This window comes from Myotis myotis, unplaced genomic scaffold (assembly GCF_014108235.1).
Source record: "Myotis myotis isolate mMyoMyo1 unplaced genomic scaffold, mMyoMyo1.p scaffold_m19_p_7, whole genome shotgun sequence".
Taxonomy (NCBI): domain Eukaryota; kingdom Metazoa; phylum Chordata; class Mammalia; order Chiroptera; family Vespertilionidae; genus Myotis; species Myotis myotis.
Window position 1 is genome coordinate 10,882,951 of NW_023416379.1, and position 14,286 is coordinate 10,897,236.

At 36.1% G+C, this 14,286-nt stretch overlaps 1 protein-coding gene across 2 annotated transcripts in view; it reads left to right on the forward strand.

The window, feature by feature from the left end:
* The window catches only part of NT5DC1 (5'-nucleotidase domain containing 1), a 106,541-nt gene that overhangs the window by 54,100 nt on the left and 38,155 nt on the right, over positions 1 to 14,286 (forward strand). The gene's annotated exons all lie outside the window — the stretch shown is intronic.

Here is a 14,286-nt window from a genome sequence, read left to right on the forward strand (position 1 = left end):
ATGAATTATAGAATGCCCTAATGATTGGACACTCTTTCTCACCATCATAATGTCTGATTTTCTTAACATCATGTAAAAAATTAATTTACCAGTTTACTGAATCTTTGTGCCAAAGCTCTGCCCTGGAGTGTATACCACACAAGTGGCCTTTTCTACATGCTGGTCAATAGCAAGCCCTCTTACAACCAGGTTAGTAATGTGTTTAGAAAGTAATTCAGTTATAATCTAAATCCATGAGAAACTTTTACTAAATTTCCAAAGGGACCTCCTTTTTTCTTATTATATCTAATAGATACCTAAATATATAAAAAAAATAAAAATGATTTCCCTAAGTCAGTTTCATCAGGGTAGATTCTGTTTAAAGACAAAAGGGCTGAAAATCTTAAATATGCTAGTTCTAACCTTGAAATGAGAATAATTTTATTTACCAAACTTGAAATGAGAAAAAAATTGTTCTCATTTGCATTTGAGCTGATGAATTATCTTGCCTCTCTTGTCTTTGAAAATTTTGTTGATTAAGTAAATTAATTGGGAGCAACTACTGTGTGCAAAGTTATATGCTGAGCATGCTATAGGAGTTATAAAGATGGTTAAGAACTATTTCTTGCCCTCAAGAAAATTAAATCATCTTTTATAGGCTGTTATCACTGATGATTTATGTATGAGTAATAAAATGCATCAGATGTAAAAGTGATACACTTTGTACTGTAAAAGCATTTGCAGACTTGATGAAATTCAAACATTTTATAAGTTGATGTGTGCTGCTCTTTCCTTCTTAACCCCTCTACCTGCCATCAGTTTCTAAGTTGATGTGTTTTTAAACAATATTTGTCCTCAGTGTCTTGGAAAGTGGAGCTTTCTTAGAAAAGACAAAATCTGTGACCGTTGTTGAGAAATTACCTTGCATAGCCTCAAGTTGTGATGAATATATATGATTATGTAGGTCAACTGAAATGTAAAAAAATTACTCTGTGTATCTGGTGCTTGTTTTCTGTAAATGGTTTTCTTTCACCTTCCTTCATTCTTGAAGGATATTTCTGTAGGGATAAAAGTCCAGGTTAGTGGCTATCTTCTGCACTATCTTCCACATTCTGTTGTTTTATGTTGAGAAGTCAGTTGCCAGTCTAATTATCGTTTAAAGGGAAATCTGTTTGGTTCAGACTGCTGTGAAAAATTTGTGTTTGGTTTTTAGCCATTTAAAAAACAACGTTCCTTTGTGTAGTTTTCTTTTTCTTTATCCTTCTTGGGGTTTGCAGGGTTTCTCAAACATGTGCTTAATACCATTGATTGATTTTTGAAAAATTCTGAGCCATTATCTCTAAAAATATTGTTTTATTTTTCTTCTCTCTTTCTGGAATTTCAGTTACACATATTTTAAAAGACATAGATCTATTTACTGATCCTTTATATCTCTTACCCTTTTTCAATATTTTCTCTTATTGTCTGTTAGTTTTCTTTTGATCTGATTTCTAACCTCTTTTAATCTCCTTAGCTGAATCTAGTCTGTTTTTAAGTCTATTCTTTTAAACCCTTAATTTTGGTTACTATATGTTTTAGATCTAGAATTTTATTTAGTTCCTTTTACATTTTGTAGTCCCCTGAAAAAAATCTTAACTTTTATCTTGTAGCTCCTTGCATTTATTATGGATAGATGAAAACTGTTCCTATTCCTACAATTGTTGTGAATATAAAATTAAATAAGAAATGTATATATAGTGCCTGATTTGTAAATAATAAAACACTAGTCATTTTGTTGTTGTTATTATTATTATCTTTAAATTCTGAAAAGGGTTGATGTCCAGAAACAATTAAATCATTCCTATTTCTTGGATTATATGAGAATATAATGTTAAATGAGAAATGTATGTAAAGTGCCTGACTTGTAAAGTGAGCAGTATACTTTAGTTGTTGTGTTGTTTTTTTGTGTGGTTTTTTAAAAATATATTTTATTGATTTTTTACAGAGAGGAAGGGAGAGGGATAGAGAGTTAGAAACATCAATGAGAGAGAAACATCGATCAGCTGCCTCCTGTACACCCCTTACTGGGGATGTGCCTGCAACCAAGGTGCATGCCCTTGACCGGAATCGAACCTGGGACCCTTGAGTCCGCAGGCCGACGCTCTATCCACTGAGCCAAACCGGTCAGGGCTAGCTGTTGTGTTTTTAAGTTACCTTGAAAAATCTGAAAAGGGTCTATATTCAGAAGCAATTAAGAACTCTTTGTGGATAGAGTCATATTTCTTAGCAATAGCCATGCCCTGGCTTTTGCTGGACCTCACGTTCCCAAAATCCAGCCTTACCAGACAGCTTGGGTGCTGTTTTCCAGTGTACTTCATAGTATGTTGTGCCTCTCAGTTGATCAGCTTGGAAAATACTGCACTTCCCTCCTCCCCCCCCCCCCCCCCCCCCAGTATCCTATCCTCATCTATCAAGGCCAAGAAACTCCAGCTCAAGGGTCACCCCTCTATGAGGCTTTTCCTGACACCCGCTCTGTCCCACCTAATTCTGTGACTGACCCCGCCCTTCACCCTCTATGGCCTCATTTTAGCCTATTATTATCCCACCACTCTTCCTTGGACTTGGTTCACGGGGTCTGTCTCTCTTTACTGGCCTATAACATCCTTAAAAGTAGTGAACATTCATCTTTTCCTTTGATCCCCAGCACAATACTTGACCCATTGTAGGTGTTCCATAAGCGATTGCTGAACCAATTAATACATGTGTGAATGAACTGTTAATGTAATTGTCACCACTGTTATGGTTTCACATATTTTAATGTTTTAATCACTTGATGTATTTGTTAATTATTTGCCAAGATTATTATTTTACAGCCCTGACCGGTTTGGCTTAGCAGATAGAGCGTCGGCCTGCGGACTCAAGGGTCCCAGGTTCGATTCCCGTCAAGGGCATGTACCTTGGTTGCGGGCACATCCCCAGTGGGGAGTGTGCAGGGGGCAGCTGATGGATGTTTCTCTCTCATCGATGTTTCTAACTCTCTATCCCTCTCCCTTCCTCTCTGTAAAAAATCAATAAAATATATTTTTTTAGAAAAAGATTATTATTTTACAGAGTATAAGTCATCAAATCAAATCAATGTGTGTTTTGTTCTGGCTTAGAAGAACCATACTTTGTTAAAGGGATTTGAGACCAGGAATTACAAATAGACACTGTTCCAAAGTGTCATTTATAGTTTAGTTATCAGAAATTTGGAATATACTTTCTAAAAATGTTAGACACTGATTGAAGGCTGCAGTGTCTGAAAGGAGAAGTTATGTTGTGGAAAGATGATGAAGGAGAAAGAGATCTGGGTTCTTGCCCTCACACTATCACTCTTATCCAAACCCTATATGAATTTAAACAAATATTGGGCTCCGGTTTTTTCCATCTGTAAATCAAGGTGATTGTAAATTAGTTAAAAACATCTTAACCTTTTGTAAATTTGTGAACTCTTTCAAGTGTTTATTATTTTTATGTGTTAAGGCATCAAAAATAGTCAAAAACTATTTTCATGTCTGGGTGTTTAGGATTCTTGCATTTTGACCTTTAGGAAAATCTGCTTTCTTTGTTCCTGTTTGGTTTCTAAGTGATGAAATAGGAAAGAATGTGTCAGGGTTCTACTTGCAGGCATTTTTCTACAATCTCTCATTGAAGATGTAGATAGCCACTTAGAATAAAATCATCTTTACGTTGTTTGTTTTAACATTTTTTTTTCCTGAAATACCAGAGAAAATCTTGATTTGTTATATAAGACATTTGATCAGATGAATACAGTTCACAAATACAATTTATTTGGGGTGGACCTGTAGGATTAGTCATTTTTACATACTTTCTGAAGTTCAAAATTTGTGGTTCTTATGCATTATCTCTTTTTTTGGTGGTTCATCATGTGAATAAATTAAACACAATCTACTGAAAATAACTGAAAACACTATGTAAGTGTCCAAAACACAGTGCCTAGCAGTGTCTGTCTAAGTAATAAACTGTATCTGTGTCAGAGGCTGCTCATTACCCTCCCTAGAAGTACACATCAAGGCTCTCAACATTTTGTTTTAAAAGGCTACAAAATTGAAACTTAAAAATTAGGAAGAAATTGGCACATTTGCCTTTAACAACCTGAAACTGAAATACCTGCATCCATCTGGGGTGGTGGCCAGATGATGTGCAGAAGTAATGAAAACACAGAAGGTGTCTTCTACCTGCATGATTTTTGTGCCACAGAAAAGAATATTATAGTGATGTTGTATGAGAGGATAGTCAGTCTAAACAGTAAGCTTCATGCACATGGCGTGTTCCATCCAAACAACAGTGACAGGGAAGATGGACGAGGACAAGTATGCTTCTCAAAACCAGACACAGGTCAGAGAACCCACTTGGTCATCAGTTTTACTAGACATATTACTTTTGGTTTTTAGTTTGTTTTCTGTTGGTTTATAAACTTTTTGGTTTGGAATAATCCCTGGATTTACAAAAATAATATGGAGAGATAATAAGTGACAAAAATAATATGGAGAGATCCTGTGTGCCCCTCATCCAGTTTCCTCTAACGTTAACATCTTCCATTGCCATGATGTCAAAACCGAGAAACCAACATTGATTGGTACATTATGATGAATTAAACTCCAGATGATCTGGATTCCACCAATTTTTCAACTAATATCCTTTGCCTGTCTCAGGAATCCATCCAGGGATATCACATTGCATTCAGACATCATGCCTTATTATCAGTCTCTTCTGGTTTGTTACATTTCTCATTCTTTTCTTATTTCCCATGACCTTGGCAGTCTTGAGGAGTACTGGCCAAGTATTTGGCAAAATGTTCCTCCATTGTCTGATGTTTTTCCCATGACTTGACTGGGGTGATGGGTTTGGAGAAAGACTCTCACAGATGTGAAAAAGTAGTCTCATCACATATGAGGCATATGTGCTATCAGTATAATGTCACTGATGATGCCAACCTTGGTTACCTAAACAGCATAGCATTTGCCAGGTTTCTCTACTGTAAAGTTACTATTTTTCTCCTCTTCATATTCTGTTCTTAAAAGCAAGTCTCTAAGTCCAGCCCTCGGTCAAGTTAAACTCCCCTGCTTGGAACAGGGGAGAATAACTTGTTTGGAATTCTTCTATAAAAAAACATTGCAGACAGATTGTTTTGACCAGTGTTAGACTCTTCTCCAGTGTTAATTCTATCCCTCTGTTCTGAGGCAAAACATGATATGCATGTTCAATGAAATATTCAACCCAAATTATGCCCATGACTAGATTGAGTATATCTTTCGTCACTGATTATAAAATTTAGAGTGTAAATGTTAAGTGAAGAAAGTATTCCTTATTCTTGCTTGCTTTCATGATAAAAGTAATGAAAAATAACAACTGGTATGGAGAATAGACAGACAAGAGAATTCTGGCTTTTTATGATTTTCAATAAGGTTTTTTTGGTTTGTTTTCTTTTTGTTTTTAATGAAAACCATCTTGAATTTTTATCCAGATAAAATTATCCCTGCTTCTAGCTCCCATAACTTTTTTGTCTTTTTATATTGCTTTTGTTATAAAGGATATGGTCACCAGTTCTACCACCTGCTTTGCAGCCTGCTCGTAACGTAAGGTTAATTGAGTCTAGCTGGATTGTTAATATTGTTGCCTACATCCTCTACAGAGGCCATGTTAGAATAGCATAGGTTTTTTGTCATTTTAAAGATACATCTAAAAAAGTTGGGTTTTGTAATAAACTGTTCTGATCTCCTCCTAATGGTCATATTGTTTGAATGACCACCGTTACTCTAAGGGACACAGAATATTTCCATGAGCAGGATTTTGTTTATTGTTTAAAACATTAATGAATTGGTTCAGTTGATAGACTTTAGAAATTTAACTTTATTGAGGTGTAATTTATCCGCTATAAAAGGTGCATATTTTGGGGAGGTTGGGGGTTAATGGGGGGGATGAGGACACATTTGTAATACCTTAACTAATAAAAAAAAAAAAAGGGAAAAAAATCAATGACTTTTTTATACAGCAATAAAGAATTCTCAGAAAGAGAAACTAAAAAAAAAAAAAAAGGTGCATATTTTGTGTACCGTTTGAGGAGTTCTGATATATGTATACATTTGTGTAACTGCCACCCCAGTCAAGGTATAAAACATTTTCAGACAGTTTCTTCTTTTTTTCTTTGGAGTCAGACCCCCAGACATCCACTTTCCCACCACAGGAAAAGAATGATGTTATTTCTCTCTTTGTTCTGATAGTATAAGTTAATTTTAGAAAAACAGTTATTTTCTGTTACTTGCATATATTTTCTCTAGCTGCCTTCATGATCTTCTCTTTATATTTTCTTTTTAACCGTTTGACTATAATGTGTTAAATATTGAGTATTTATCTCGCTTGGTGTTTTCTGAGTTTCTTGGATCTATATTTGATATCTTCCATTGATTTTTGGAAAGTTCTTGGTCAGTATGTCTTCAAATATTTCTTCTGTCTCATTGCCTCTCTCTCATTTTCTCGGGCTCCAATTACATGTATTTTAGACCATTTGATAATTTTCTGTAGCTTTTGGATGCTGTGCTTCCTCTTTCCCCACAGTATTTTTTTCTCTTTGTGTTTCAGTTTATTGACCTTTCTTCAAGTTCACTGATATTTCCTTAAATGAGTCAGGACTGATAAACCCACCAAAGGACTTCTTCATCTTTGACATTGTCTTTTTAATTTCTAGCATTTCCATGGTTTCCATTTCTCTGTTGAAACGTCCTAGCTGCTCATTTATGTTGCTCACCTTTTAACAGTTTGTCCTACTTATTTTTAACTTCCAACATCTGGATCATCTTGTAGTTTGGTTCTCTTGATTGCTTTATCTCTTAACAGTGGGTTGCCTGGGGCAGTTTTGTTTGTTTCCTGTGCGAATCCTGTAATTTTTGATTGACTGTTAGATGCGTGAACTTTAGAGACTAAGGCAGCACTTACACTTCAAAATGGGATTGCCCTTTCTATCGTGCTTGTAGTGTGTGGGCTTGAATCAGTCTATTCAGGAGCTGAGCTGGATTTGGGTTTTGCCATGTTCGGTGGACCCCAGACTTCCAGTTCTCCTAGCACTGAGCTATCATTGCCTAGTACAAAGGGTTACTAGTACTAGTACATAGTACATAGGGTTACTATACTGGAGGGATTTCATCGTAATGCTGCTCCACCCTCAGCTTTCGGTTGTCGCTGCACGTCTGCACCACAGAGAGAGTATATCTCCACACTCTTTAAAAAATATATTTTATTGATTTCAGAGAGGAAAGGAGAGGGAGAGAGAGATAGAAACATCAATAATGAGACAGAATCATTGATCGGCTGCCTCTTGCACGCCCCCAACTGGGGATCAAGCCTGCAACCCAAGCATGTTGCCCTTGACCAGAATCAAACCCGGGACCCTTCAGCCTGCAGGCCAACGCTCTATCCACTGAGCCAAACCAGTGAGGACATATATCTACACACTCTCGCTCTTTCCCCAAGAGAAGACTGCTCCTAGCTGCTTGTACTGTCTTCATCTCTAATGTTCACCCACCATCTAACTTTTAATCAAAAATTACAGGATTCACACATGAAACAAACAAAATTGCCCCAGGCAACCCACTGTTAAGAGATAAAGCAATCAAGAGAACCAGACTACAAGATGATCCAGATGTTGGAACTTAAAAATAACTAGAACCAAACTGTCAAAAGGTGAACAACATGAGCAGCTAGGAAGTTTCAGTGAGCAGCTAGGAAGAAGCCGATCAATGATTCAGTTGATGAGATGCCATAGGAACTTAACTCTTGTTTACATCAGTCAGCCTGGGGTAAAACTGGTTTTGTTATGTCATTTCACTTAAAATCACAGAACCTACCAGTGATGTGAACTGAAGACTTACTGTGCCTGGCAGAGGCCTGCGGAAAACCTTGTGAGTGCAGAGACCCCTCGTGTCCAGTGCTCTCAGCTATTTCAGACTGACATGCTATCCCACACGTGGCCTCGGGCAGGTTTTTAAATTTTAGCGGCTATTGTCTTACCAGCTGTGATCGTGGCTGACCATTTCCCTCCAGTGCTCTGCCACCGGGAGCTCATCCATGTGGCCTGTGCCCAGCTTATTCTTAAAATTCCCATGTTGTGGGACAGTGACTTCACAGACAAGATTGTCTTTGCATTTGGAGCCCCTCCAGATTTAAACCCAACCAGCGAGCCCACAGATAAAACCAGAGCCCGTCTGGTTTCTTCTCGCCTGGCAAACTGCCCTTCTCGGTGAGCCCGCTTCTCCAGGCTCACGGACTCGGCCAAGATATGAAAGTGGCCTCTTCCTGTTCAGTCGCTTCTCATTGTTTTTGTGTTTACAGCTCGTCTGTGGTTTTAAAGAAATGTGTGTTGTTGGGGCTTATCTGGGGGTTTGTTGTGCTCTCGGCAGGAGTGAAGGCCGTCCACATCCTTCATTATTCAGATCAGAAGCTCGTTGGATTTTCAGAATTTGCTGTTGATTTTTCAGCTACTTCATATTCTGTCTAAACTTTTTCCACTAACGATACTCGTTTGCAGATTATATGAATTGTTAGAAAATACCTTCACAGTGTTTGTGGAGGAACATAAAATCCGTTTTCTTCTTAGAATTAGGTAGGAGCTCTCTGAATAAGCAGTTGCAGATTTTACAGTGTTTGGAAGAAGAGCAAGAATTTTACAGATTTAAGCACACCAGGCATAGTGAAAGAAGGGCAGTACTCTCTCATCTATGCTGTTTTTTGCAACTTCTCCATAGTTTCTGCCTCTATATTTTAACTGATCGATACTGCTCAGATATTCATAGGAAAATTAACTTATTATGCGGTATTCTAAAAGATTATATTACTTTTAGTTTTTACTTCCTTTTTTCTCACTAAAGTAATATGTAAGAAGTAGTTTTGTGGGGATTTTTTTTTTTTTTTTTTTTTTAGGCAGATGTTTTTTTTCTGGTCATTTTTATCCCTAAGCTTTGGGAGTTAATAGAATTATAGCTTTTTATTCATTCTTTCTTGTATTTTTTTTTTAAAAAGCAACTTATTAAAGGAAAATTATATATATATGAATTCTCAGAGATCTATGCTAGACATTATTATAGTGCAGGTATAACAGGGATATGAATGAAAGTTCTCTCACCATGAAGTATGAAGTTCTTTTTTAAAATGTAGTTTCTGTTAACATATGTAGAATAACTGCAATATAAATACTAGTGTTTCACAGAATGAGTTCATGCAGAAGACTGTAAAATTGCCTTTTATTACATGAGCTTTTCATTTCCAACCAATTCTCAGTGCAAATAATTAAATTTTGCCTCAGATTATAGTCCTTTGCTATTTCTCTTGGGTTTATAACATTCATGACATACTTTTCAGTTATCTGTGTTTTCATTCAAGGGCATTACAGACTTTAAGGGGAAACTGGATAGACTATGTTCAAAGGCAGATGCTGCTGTAAGATTTAGACTTTATTATTTCTGTGATTGAAACTCACAATCTCTAAATATTATAAATGGCTTCCCTCTGTTTCAGTATAAAGTGGGTTAAAAAATATATTAAGACTATAAATTTGCTAGTTACATATGAAATTCATTGCTAAATTTAAAATGCTTGATTTATTTTAAGATAATCTGACAGATGTGTAGGAGATATTTATAGATGAAAAGATTGATATCTGTAAAAGCTGAGTGCTGGGTGTAGCAGTTTATTATACTGTCTTCCCTGCTTATATATGTCTGAAAACTTTCATAACAATTAAAATATAGTATCAACTTTAGAAATTGCAGATAAATATCAAAAACATTAGATGCTTAAATTTCTATGTAAAAATACAAGGTAGTATAGATATAAAAGAATCATAAAAATATTGGCAAACTCAATATACAAAAAGAATATATAGAAGTATATAAAAGTTACTCCCTGCCCAGAGTGCAATATTGGTTTAACATTAGAATAATTTAGTTCATGACTAAAGATGGCAAGTTAAAGATGGGATCATGAGGTCAGTAGATTCAGAAAAATTCAGTCAGTAAAACTCAGCATCCATTAAAAATTTTTTTAAATCTTAGGAAACTAGGAATAAAAAAGAACTTCTTGAATCCCAGTATGGATATCTCCAAAACTCCATGCTCTTGGTGAAAGTGTTTTATTTAAGACTGGGCATAAGACAAGGAGGCTTGCTATCCCCAGTTTTTCTCATTATACAGAAATCAATTGTGAATCCAGCTCTCAACACAATCAGTTAGAAACTAAAATATTTTTGCAGTAACATCACAAATTATCAGATATCTAGGGATAAATGTGCAAAGCCTGTTGCAAGCTTTTTATGCAGAAAACTATTAAAATATTATTGAGAGAAAATAAAAGAAGACTTAAATAATTGGAGAGCTATATCATATTCATAGATTGGAAGACTCAATTATATTCCTTGGCTATTTCTCTTAAAGATGTCTTCTCTTGAATTAATCATATAAATTCAGTGCTGTTTCAATCAAAATTTTGACAGGTTTTTACAAAAATAGTACTGATCCCTAGCCAGTTTGGCTCAGTGGATAGAGCATCAGTCTGCAGACTGAAGGGTCCTGAGTTCAATTCTGGTCAAGGGCACATGCCCAGGTTGTGGGCTCAATCCCCAGTGTGGGGCATACAGGAGGCAGCAATCAATGATTCTCTCTCATCATTGATGTTTCTCTCTCTCCCTCTCCCTCTCCCTCTCCCTCTCCCTCTCCCTCTCCCTCTCCCTCTCCCTCTCCCTCTCCCTTCCTCTCTGAAATCAATAAAAATACATTTAAAAAATGAAAGAAAAGTTCTGCTTCTTGCTCTGGTCAGTAGGTACATGAATGTTTATAATATTTCACCAAAGTATAGATTTATGGTTTTTGTGCTTCTATGTATATGTATATTTATTACAATAATTTCTTTAAAGAGTCATGTACAGTTTCTGAATTAGGGTAAAAAGCCCATTATCATAGCTAATACCTTGTTTTTCATTTTGTTTTGTTTTTATTTGTTTAAAATTAATTTAGTAGCCCTAGCTGCTGTGGTTTAGTTGGTTGAGCATTGTCCTATGAAGTCTAAGTTTGTAATTCCAATGGATAAATAAAACATTAACATTGATTCACACATTAGATGTTTACTTATTAAAACAGATCTTAAAAATGTAAGAAGTTGTAGCCTTGCATATTCTCAACTTAGAGCAAAGTCTTCACCTCTCAGTTTACTCATCATTACAATGGATTTTCCCAAAGATTCATTGTATCTGGTTGAAATGGAGTGTTTACAGAATATCTTTTCTACTTGAATTTCGCTCCTTTTTTAGTTTCACTCCTGAGAAATGTCTTTCAGGTGTAAATTAAACTTTAGTTAATTAACTAGAACTTTTTTCTCTCATAGACCACTAGAATTGTGTAATTGATTATGTATATATAGTTTCCTGATTGTAAGTGCCACTTAGCTCTGAGTCCAATTTATGACATACAAATAGTCCCAGTACTGCTATATGTTTGCACTTTACTTTTTATCTTCCTAGGATTGACATTTTACTCTGATGTTCTCTGGTTGTGATGTTTCTTCTTTATATCTCTACCTTCTAAGCATTTTGTGCAAGTAATTCAGATTCTTTTTACATTAAGGAGAACAAATGAATGAATGAATGGATGTTGGATGACATTGACTTGAGTTATGAAACTGCTGGTTCTTTATAGTTCTTGTGGATGAAATAAAGTTCAAAAGTTTAAACCAGCTATGCAGACTGTTTTTCTCTCCTTTAAAAGGGCTCTTGCTTGTCAAGTGAGAGTAAATATTTGTAGTTGGCTATGGAAAAATGTTCTGAGGGTGAAGAAAATTATTTTAATAGAACTGTATTCTTAATAGGTGGTGGATAAAAAAAATCCATTCATATGCAGCAGGCTGGACAACAAAGTAATGGTAGGCAGCAGTTCTTTAGTTAAATGTGAAATGCTTATTAGTATCCAGTAAAGGAAGTACATAATTATTTTATTGTACACCATGCTATATGTATGTAATTGCATTTTGAGATTTACTTTTCCTTTATCTATTGAATTGCTGAAGCACTTTTGTTGAAATAAGATTTTAAAACATTTCAATCGAGAAATGAAATTTATGTTCTTTTAATAGTTTTCAGATAGTGGCAGAGTAATGTGAGCAGCATGATATAATGGAAACTGTATGGGCTCTGTTCAAATATGGGCAAATAATGCCATCCCTCTGAATCAACCTCAGGGCTCTTGTCAGCAGTCACAGGTATAGCAGTATGTATCCCCGAGGTTGCAATGGATGTGTTACTTGAGCTGGGTATATAAAGTGCCTGGCATGTCATATAGCTAGTCGGTATATGTTTATTTTCTTCTCTTCCTATCAATAAATTTTCAACAAGGGAAAGCTTAGCATTCTCTGGGGCAAAACAGTATTCTTTTAAACTATCTGTTTATTTTTGCCTTTTATTATTATGTGAAATATTGGGGTGTGTTTTTTTTCCTTGAAAAGAGGCTATTGCCACATAATGCAAGGAAGTAATTTCTGATGGTTCTTATTTGAAAGAGAAGAGAAACCTTTTTGTCAGTGGATGTAGAAAGAGAGGGGAAATGTGGAGTATTATTTGGAGGAGGGTTGAGAGATGGGGGAGACAGTAGGTGAGATAAAGGAGTTATTGGCATTGAATCTTGAGGAAACAAAACATAAAACCCCCCAGTCCCCATCACATTAGTTGCTCTTTTAACACAGCTAAATTTAAGTCAAAGGGAATACAAATGACAGTGGTTGTGGGGGTAAACAGTGCAGAAAGCTTCTACTTTTGCACAAGTCTTTGCTTTATTGGGTCTTGAATAAAATCAAACAGGAAAGACTTTAGACCTGCAAAGCTGCCAAAAATGTAGTGGTTTCTGGATTCCTGACAACTGAACTGCCAGGATCTTGTGGTGTATAAAACGGCTGGAAAGAATCGTTCTGCTGAGGGGCAAGTGACAGGTCTGCTGGATTCCAGTAATCTGAGAAGGTGCCAGAGGCTCGCTCTATGATTTCATTGGAAGGCTTCTGTGTGGGGCTTCTACATGGTCCTCATTAGTAGTTGCCCCTATTTATTTTAAAGACCAAGCCAAGGAAATCCTAGAATTCCAGAACTGGGAGGAACTTGGGAAATTATCTAACTCCAGCTCTTTATTTTAAATGAGGAAACTGAGGCTCAGAGGCCTCAGAGTGACTTCCCCAGAATTACAGAGCAAGTTGATGTTAGAACTAAGGCCAAGACTTGAGTCTCTGAATTCCTCAGCTAAATGCTCATAGCAGGAGAAACCAATCTTTAAAAAATGTAATGTGTGCTTCTACCCATTTAACATTATTCAACTCTGCAAGTCAGTATCTTCAACTAGAAAAAGAAAGAAAATAAACAATTCCTCCCCTTCCTTCTGTAGTTTAGGAAGAATTTATACCTTTGACCCAAACTCCAGAAACCTTTGCTTCAAGATACAAAACAAGGAAGAGCATCGGATTTTTTCAAAAAATGTTAACCTCAAGTAAACAGAGAACCCAGCGGTGCTTGCTGTGTGGTAGCTCCCACTGCTCTGGGGGAGGGGGAGAGAGGAGGGTATATAAGTCTAAGTAATTTCTATTTAGTAGGTGCTTCATAAACATTTATTGAGAATTTATACTTCCTTGATATGATAAAATTGCCTTCAGCAATCACTGTCTAAGTCAAAAAGATTTGTATGTATTTGATTAATTATACATAAGAATTCCCACATCTTGATTAATCACTGTGCATGATACTACCAGGTATATGGGATGAACTGCAGCAGATCAACGAAAATATTCTTGTTGCTAAAAATCATCTAAATTGTCTTAATATCTTTGTGTAGTAATGTAGATTATATAAATTTCTAGAATCAACACCTAAAGTTTGAAATGTTACTCCTAAAAAATGTATGTATTGCCAGAACCAGTTTGGCTCAGTGGATAGAGCGTCGGCCTGCGGACTGAAGGGTCCCGGGTTCGATTCCGGTCAAGGGCATGTACCTGGGTTGCGGGCACATCCCCAGTGGGGGATGTGCAGGAGGCAGCTGATCGATGTTTCTCTCTCATCGATGTTTCTAACTCTCTATCTCTCTCCCTTCCTCTCTGTAAAAAATCAATAAAATATAAAAAAAAAAAGTACAAAAAAAATGTATGTATTGATACAGAGAATCTATATATATATACACATATATACTGAGTGGCTAGATTATTATGACCGGCCAGATTATTATGACCACCCCATCAGTACTTCATTGACACTTC